Genomic DNA, 8,515 nt, shown 5'->3' with positions numbered 1-8,515 from the left:
GACTTGTGTTTGGTGACAGTCTGACCAGGTGCCTCACCTGCTTGAACTTTTCACAACTCCCCCTGGCCTTCTGCCACAGTACCCAGACCTGACTGCACCTTGGACCCACCTGGGGAGCATATTGAAAGTAAAGATTCTGGCCGGGCGCGGTGGCTCACGCCTATAATCCCAGCACTTTGGGAGGCTGAGGCAGGTGGATCTCTAAGTCAGGAGTTCAAGACCAGCCTGGCCAACATGGTGAAACCCCGTCTCTACTGAAACTACAAAAATTAGCTGGGCGCGGTTGCAGGCACCTGTAATCCCAGCTACGCGGGAGGCTGAGGCAGGAGAATCGCTTGAATCTTGGCGGCAGAGGTTGCAATGAGCCGAGATCGTGCCACTGCACTCCAGCCTGGGTGACAGAGTGAGACTCTGTCTCAAAAAATAAAAATAAAAAAGAAAGAAAGATTCCCAGATTCCCGTGTAGAAATTCTCAAAAATGGAAAGCAGAGGCCTCTGAGGGGAATGTGGCAGCCTTTTCTCCTTCTTCACTTTTATTCATCTTCTGGAAAGGGGCACACATAAGCTGCATGGACTTCAGTCACCTTGGTTAATTTCCATCTGCCTCCTAGGGAGGAAGGGGAGGTTGGAGTGTGATGGGGGTTGGAGGGTCTACAGGCCCACAGGAGGATTGGATTAAAGGTGTCCCATGAAAAGCAGTATTTAAGATTAGATTCAGGCTGGGCACAGTGGCTCACGCCTGTAATCCCAGCACTTTGGGAGGACGAGGAGGGCGGATCACGAGGTCAGGATATCGAGACCATCCTGGCTCACATGGTGAAACCCCGTCCCTACTAAAAATACAAAAAAATTAGCCGGGCATGGTGGCGGGTGTCTGTAGTCCCAGCTACTCGGGAGGCTGAGGCAGGAGAATGGCGTGAACCTGGGAGGCAGAGCTTTCAGTGAGCCGAGATCGCGCCACTGCACTCCAGCCTGGGTGATAGAGCAAGACTCTGTCTCAAAAAAAAAAAAAAAAAAAAAAAAAAAAAAAGATTAGATTCTGAGAGAGTCATTCCACCTGTGTCCCACACACCAGGTAAGGGATTGCTCTAGTGGCTCTAGTGTCTTCCAGCAGTTAGGTGAGAGCTTTGCCTGCTTTGTCTCAGTTCAGAAGAGTCTGTCCATGGGATGTGGAAAAAAACCCTGGAGCAGGAGCTGGACACTGATGTATCATTTAGCAATTGTTGCATAACAAGCCACCACAAACTTTGTTGCTTTAAGAAAACAGTGACTTAGTATTGTTTAGGACTCTATGGATCCACTGAGCGGTTCTGCTCTGGGCCAGGTTTGGCTGACCCTGGCTGGGCTCCCCATTGCAGTCATCCAGAAGCTCAGCTGGACTGGCAGGTTTAGCACAGCCTCACACACCTCTGCCAGTTGGCTAGCTGATGTCTGGGGTGGTGCCGTGTCTCCCTCCCTCCAGCAGGCTAGCCCGGGCTTGATCCTGGGGCAGTGGATGACACTCTATTTCCCGTGAGAGTAGAGCATGCAGGGCCTCCCAAAGCCTAGGTTTGTAATGGGTACCATAAACCAAAAAGTATCTGTGACAGGTCTCAATCAATTTAGAAAGTTTATTTTGCCAAGGTTAAGGACATGCCTGCGACACAGCCTCAGGAGGTCCTGACGACATGTGCCTAAGATAGTCAGGGTGCAGCTTGGTTTCATATAGTTTAGGGAGACATGAGACATCAATCAATATATGTAACATGTACATTGGTTTGGCCCAGAAAGGCGGGACAACTCGAAACAGGGAAGAGGCCTTCAGGTCATAGATAGAAAAGAGACAAACAATTGCATTCTTTTGAGTTTCTGATTAGCCTTTCGCTGAATGCACAATTTACAGGAATAGTCACGTGCCTTAGTCTGTCTTAGTGAACCAACAGGGCAGAGGAAGCAATCAGATATGCATTTGTCTCACATGAGCAGAGGGATGACTTTGAGTATTGCCTGTTGTTTGTCCTCAAGGAATTTCCTTGTGGGTAAATTGTAAGGGCGGTATGTAGCTTTTTAAAATCTTGACAGGGTGCAGTAGCTCATGCCTGTAATCCCAGCACTTTGGGAGGCTGAGGCAAGTGGATCACTTGGGGTCAAGAGTTTGAGACCAGCCTCACCAACATGGTGAAAGCCTGTCTCTACTAAAAATACAAAGGCTGAGGTGGGTGGATCACTTGAGGTCAAGAGTTTGAGACCAGCCTCACCAACATGGTGAAACCCGGTCTCTACTAAAAATATAAAAATTAGCTGGGTGTGGTGGTGGGCGCCTGTAATCCCAGCTACTCAGGAGACTGAGGCAGGAGAATTGCTTGAACCCAGGAGGCGGAGGTTGCAATGAGCTGAGATCACGCCACTGCACCCCAGCCTGGGTGACAGAGTGAGACTCTGTCTCAAAATAAATAAATAAAATAAATAAAACATCTGTAGCTGTGTTATTTAGGAATAGAATGGGAGGCAGGTTTGCCCTATGCAGTTCCCAGCTTGACTTTTCCCTCTGGCTTAGTGATTTTTGGGAGACTTATTTTCCTTTCACAGTACAACCTCACTCCATCACATTCTAAAGACCAAAACAAGGCATGAAGCCACCACAGATGTCACTGCTTGATGGGAGGAGCTGCTATGTCACACTGGGAAAGGCATGGATATTAGGCAAAAGCAAATTAAAACCACAATGAGATACCATCTCACACTCACTAGCACGGATATTATCAAAAACACAGAACCCAACCAGTCTGTTGGCGAAGATGTGAAGAAACTGGAACACTTGCACACTATTGGTGTGAATGTAAATGGTGCAGTGCTGTGGAAACAGTATAGCGGTTCCTCAGAGAAACCTAGAATTACTGGCCGGGCATGGTGGCTCACACCTGTAATCCCAGCATTTTGGGAGGCTGAGGTGGGCGGATCATCTGAGGTCAGGAGTTCGAGGCCAGCCTTGCAAACATGGTGAAACCTCATCTATACTAAAAATACAAAATTAGCCGGGCGTGGTGGTGGGAGCCTGCAATCCCAGCTACTCAGGAGGCTGAGGCAGGAGAATCACTTGAACCTAGGAGGCGGAGGTTGCAGTGAGCCGAGATTGTGCCACTGGACTCCAGCCTGGGTGGCAAGAATGAAATTCGATCTCAAAAAAAAAAAAAAAAAAAAAATTACCATGCAATTAAGCACTTCAACTTCTGGGTATATACTCAAAAGAATGAAAAGCAAGGCCTCAGATATTCGAACCCCCATGTTTATAGCAGCATTATTCATGACAGCCAAGAGGTGTCTGCTACATCTATTGACAGATGAATGGGTAAACTAAATGTGGTGTATACATACACTGGAATGTTATTCAGCCTTAGAAAGGAAATTCTGACCCATGTTACCACATGGATGAAACTTAAATACAAGCTCAGTGAAATAAACCAGTCATAAAAAGACAAATACTGTATGATTCCACTTTTTTTTTTTTTTTTTGAGATGGAATCTTGCTCCATTGCCCAGGCTGGAGTGCGGTGGCGTGATCTCGGCTCACTGCAACCTCTGCCTCCCAGGTTCAAGCAATTCTCCTGCCTCAGCCTCCCAAGTAGCTGGGATTACAGGCGCGTGCCACCATGCCTGGCTAATTTTTTGTATTTTCAGTAGAGGCGGGGTTTCACCATATTGGCCAGACTGGTCTTGAACTACTGACCTCATGATCCACCCACCTTGGCCTCCCAAAGTGCTGGGATTACAGGCGTGAGCCACTGTGCCTGGCCGATTCCACTTTTACAAGGTCCCTAGAATAGTGAAACTCAAGAGACAGAAAGTGGAATGGTAGGTTCCAGGGGCTGGAGGAGTGAGGATGGGAGTTAGTGTTTTCGTGGGAACAGTTTCAGTTTGGGAAGATAAACACATTCTGAGATGGATGGTGGTGATGTTTGCACAACAATGTGAATGTACTTCACGCCGCTGAAGTGGACACAAAAATGCCTCAGGGAAAATGGGGACATGTTGGTTAAAGGGTACAAAGTTTCAGTTCAGTTAGATAGGATTACTTTTAAAATGTTTAAGATGGTAAACTAATGTTATACATATTTTACCAAAATGAAAAGAAAATTTAAAAACAGGCATGGATATAACTGGTGGAAGATTGGGACCATTTTTGCAAGTGATCCACCACAACTGGATCCTAAACTGTGGGACATTCCCCGTTTGCATTAGCCTCTTCGAGTATCAGTGACCTCAACTTTATTTTCATTTACTTGTTTATTAGAGACAGGGTCTCCTCTTGTCACCCAGGCTAAAGTGCAGTAGCGTGATCATGGCTCACTGTAGTCTTGACCTGCTAGGCTCAAGCGATCCTCTCACCTTGGCCTCCTGAGTAGCTGGGATTATGGCAAGCGCCACCACACCTGGCATCACCTTTAAATCGAGGATGAATTCATGCTCCTGTCTGCATGTTGAGGCTGGAAAAAAAATTGGAATTATCTAAGATGTGTACCTGGCCAAGTCTATTCTTTTCATTTTAAATGGGAGACAATTAAACCTTATCCCGATAATCAGGCCCATGGCTTTGCAGTCACAGCCACAGGCTTGGGAGCAAACATGAAAAGGAAAAGAGAAGCCCCAGGTAGGCGCTGGGTCTAAAGGATGGGGCCTTCGTTGAAAAGACAACAATGAAAAAATGAAGGGAAACTTGCTTGTGCTTTATTTAGCAGCTTGGGGGGATAGTCGAGCTCACCTCTAATTTTGCAAATTACAACAGGCCTGAGACTGCACATACTAGACAAGTGTTGTTTCTCTTCCCAAATTTTGGGACAGCTTTGGGGAATTACTCAGTCCAGCAATTCAAAGGAACTCTTTTTTATTTTTTAAAAGTTTTTACTAGAGACAGGGTCTCGCTCGGTCACCCAGGCTGGAGTGCAGTGTGGAACTCCTGGGCTCAAATGATCCTCTCACCTCAGCCTCCTGAGTAGCTGGGACTACAGGTGTGCACCATCATGCTCAGCTAACTTTTTTCTTATTTTATTTTATTGTAGAAAAGGGGTCTTGCTATGTTTGCCCAGGCTGGTCTTAAACTCCTGGCTTCAAGCAATCTTCCTGCCTCAGCCTCCCAAAGCACTGGGATTATAGGAGGGAGCCACTGTGCTCGGACCCGGAACTCCTTTTTTTGTTTGTTTTCACTGCATTTATTACTAATATATAAAAAAAGTTACACACACAAAAAAACTCATTCTCAGTTCTCCAACAGCTCTCATCCCTCCCTCTTGCCCATTCAACTCCTGACCCATTTCCTGAGGGCCAGTTCGAAACTTAACCTGTTATCTGCCATTTTCACAGAAAACAATCAGTGCCAGGGATGTAGGGAAAGAGGATTGGAAGAGGGCAACAGTACTTTCCACATTCCACCCAAAGATAAGCAAGGTGGAGATTCACAGAATTCAAATGAAAGGACTGGTGGCCTCCCAATGACATAGTCTAACTAAAATGGGCTGGAAAGGATCTAGGTAGGGTAAAGCCATCTGAGGCTTTTTAAGACGTCTCATGGGCATGTGTCAGACCCAGAATGACCAACACCAAGAGAAGAATGGGAAGAATGGGGAGGACCAGGGAGGCAGTCGGATGGAGAGGTCACAATTCCCCCATGTTGGGAGGTGGAAAGTCTGGAGGGCACCAAGAGCCTTACTCATTTTGGCAGAAAAACTTACTCTATTGTTGGGAAGTCACAGACATGCTACAGACACTGAGAAAGGCTGTGAGGGGATGCAGAGTTTCACAAAGCACAGTGATCAAAGGCCGTAGCGGTGGGGATCGTGCTACTGACAGAGAAACTACGAAATCCAAAAGCAGGAAGAGTGGCCTTTTAGGAAGTAAGTCTGTATCAGTCACTCAAACTTGACCCCAGATTAAACAACCTGGCTGAGTTCCACGAGCAGCTGACAACACTGGGAGTAAGGGGTGTCACATGAAAAGGACTTAAAACAAGCAGCTAGAAGAAAGGAAGGGTAGGAAACTGCTCCAGGGCTCTCAGGAATGGAGGGCAATACTGGGAACGGGTGGACAGATGCACAAGAAACAGCCCCAAAGAGGTTTCCTGTTCAGCAGTCATTTGACAAGGGGAAGATCCAGGAGGCAGCTGAAGGGAGCAAGGATTGGTTCCAAAGGCAAGTCTCTAGAGGCTGTGTCAGAAGAAAGTGTGTGCACCTCGCCGCAGTGATGCAGCACAACTCTGGACCCCACACGGGAGAAGGGGTGGCTAGGGTGGGTGTGTCACTGGTTGGGAGTGCTGGAAGAGCCTCATAGTAGCCATCACAGGGCCACAGGGAAATACATGGCGGCTGGTCACAGACGGCTCCTTCCACCCTGGATGGGAGGACACAGTCTCACAGAGGAGGGCTATTGATGCCTGGGTGGTGGAAGGTACAGAGGTCATCGTATCAACAGTGGCCCTTTTTGGCAAAATGTCCACAGACTGGGCGGTGGGATTTGTCTTCCATAACCTGGGGGTCATCCTAGTAGGCTGGTATTCTTGATAAGAGACCAGCTTTCGAGCCTTTGAGGGTTTCTCTGTTCTTTGTGAAGGCTTTGCCTGGCGGGACCCCCATGGCCTGGCCCCGGAAAAGGAGGTTCGGCATTGACTGCCCACCAACCACAATCATATGGGCTAGGCCTGGGGCCAAGGCCTCCTGGCATTGGGCCTCTACCCTGAGGAGGAGGTGGGAGGCTCAGGAGCGGTGGAATCAGCGGTCCCCTTGCTCTTGGAGGACCTCTGTGAGGAGCTGACTTAGGGTCATCAGGTTTTCCACTGGCCATGGGGGGTGGCTCAAGAAGGCTGGGTGATCCGATGGGACTCCCATCCTCGTCATCTCCAGTCTTTTCCCTCTCGGGCGGTAGGGGCTGCTGCTGTGGCGGGGGCTGGTGCTGATTCTGCTTCTTCCATTTCGGCATTGTGGCGGCAGCAAAGGCTGCAGTGGGATTTGGCCAGAGGAATTCTTAATGAAGGAACTGGACCAAGCCTCCAGCAGGGCACAGTTTCTGGCTGCAATGACTTATGTCCAGTCCCATGCAACCTGGGGCTGTGCTAATGCTCTCACTGGTTTGGACCCTTAGGTTGGCCACAGTGTTGCCTACACGGCTTCTGGCTTTGGTTTATAATCTCATGTTCAGCCATTGCCCCCAGATGGTGCACACCGTTTGAGGGTTACTAGTTTGAGCACAATGTATAGCTCACCTTTCCACATACATAGAGCTGGCATTGAGCATGAGTCTCTATGTCCCAAGGTGATTTCTCTCTTGGTGGCTTTAGAAGTCCATTCTCGCAAACACCCCAATCAGTCAGATAGGCTTACTATAGTGGAATCTCAAAGGAGAATGGGCTGAGATCTTGATTACTTTGTGTCCAAGAGGTAATTTGACCCCAGTGCAAAACTGCCAACTTTTCCCCAGCCACCAGCTCTGAGTAGCTAGCAGGTCCCATTACAATCTCCTTTTCCCAAGGCCATGGGTGCCCCTCCACACTTGCTTGTATTTACCTCGGAGGAGCCAGTTAATGACTCTTCGCAAAATCACAATTTGCTCTACAGTGACTTTTTTAGTTCACCTAGACAAAGAAGTAAAATACCACTTGTTTTACTTAAAACCAAACCATCAAGTCTCTCTAATTGTACACTTGCAACACCAAATAAATGATTACCCATCATCACAGCAGCCGTCACGGTAAACAATGAGGTTTGTTCCCGATGGGCCTTGACCACCACGTGCACACTTATCTTCCTAGAACTGTTCGGGCATCCCGCCAGGGGGAGTCACTTTAGCAGAGGAGGAAGGTCCCCCAGACTTCCCAGCGCCGGTGTTCTGCAGCGCCCTCTTGTGGCAGCAGCAAGGCTGTAGACTTTGAGCGTGGGCCTCTCCGCCTGGCTTTAGCAACCTGGACTGGCTGGCCCCTTTGCACTGAGTGAGCCCCCAGGGTCCTAAATCCAGTGTTTTGGAGGAGGAGGCTCAAGGAGATGTAAAGGGACTTCTGCCTTATGTGAAGTTTAGGTGCTAAAGCCTAAACCCAATTTACATTATAGTCAATTTGCCTGTGAAAATTCCTTAAACGGTCCTGAATTAATGGAATTTAGGGTCCTTGGGAGTTCAAAAGCTAAAAATAACTTTTTCTTCTTTTCAGCTTGGCTATGGTCTAGTTGCCCTGGGACAGTGAAGACCAAGGTCTAGTCTGAATGGAGGGAACAAGGGGAAGGCTAAGGGGTTCATAATAGTCGTACCTGCGCTGGGTGCGGTGGCTCACACCTGTAATCCCAGCAGTTTGGAAGGCCAAGGAGGGAGGATTGCTTGAGGCCAGGAGTTTGAGAACAGTCTCAAAAATGTAGCAAGACCCGTTTCTATGAAAAATAAAAAAATTTAGCTGGGCATGGTGGTGAGCACTTGTAGTCCTAACTACTTGGGAGGCTGGTGTGGGAGGATCACTTGAGCCCAGAGGTTGAGCCTGCAATGAGCCATGATTGCACCACTACTG

General features: G+C 48.2%; 1 pseudogene; it reads right to left on the bottom strand.

The window, feature by feature from the left end:
• Positions 1 to 6,380: 6,380 nt before the first annotated feature.
• LOC129034156 (proline-rich protein 3-like) lies at positions 6,381 to 7,072 on the bottom strand (annotated as a pseudogene).
• Positions 7,073 to 8,515: the final 1,443 nt, after the last annotated feature.

The sequence above is a fragment of the Pongo pygmaeus genome, chromosome 2 (genome assembly GCF_028885625.2).
Source record: "Pongo pygmaeus isolate AG05252 chromosome 2, NHGRI_mPonPyg2-v2.0_pri, whole genome shotgun sequence".
Classification (NCBI taxonomy): Eukaryota; Metazoa; Chordata; class Mammalia; order Primates; family Hominidae; genus Pongo; species Pongo pygmaeus.
This window is presented reverse-complemented; position numbering and strand designations above follow the sequence as displayed.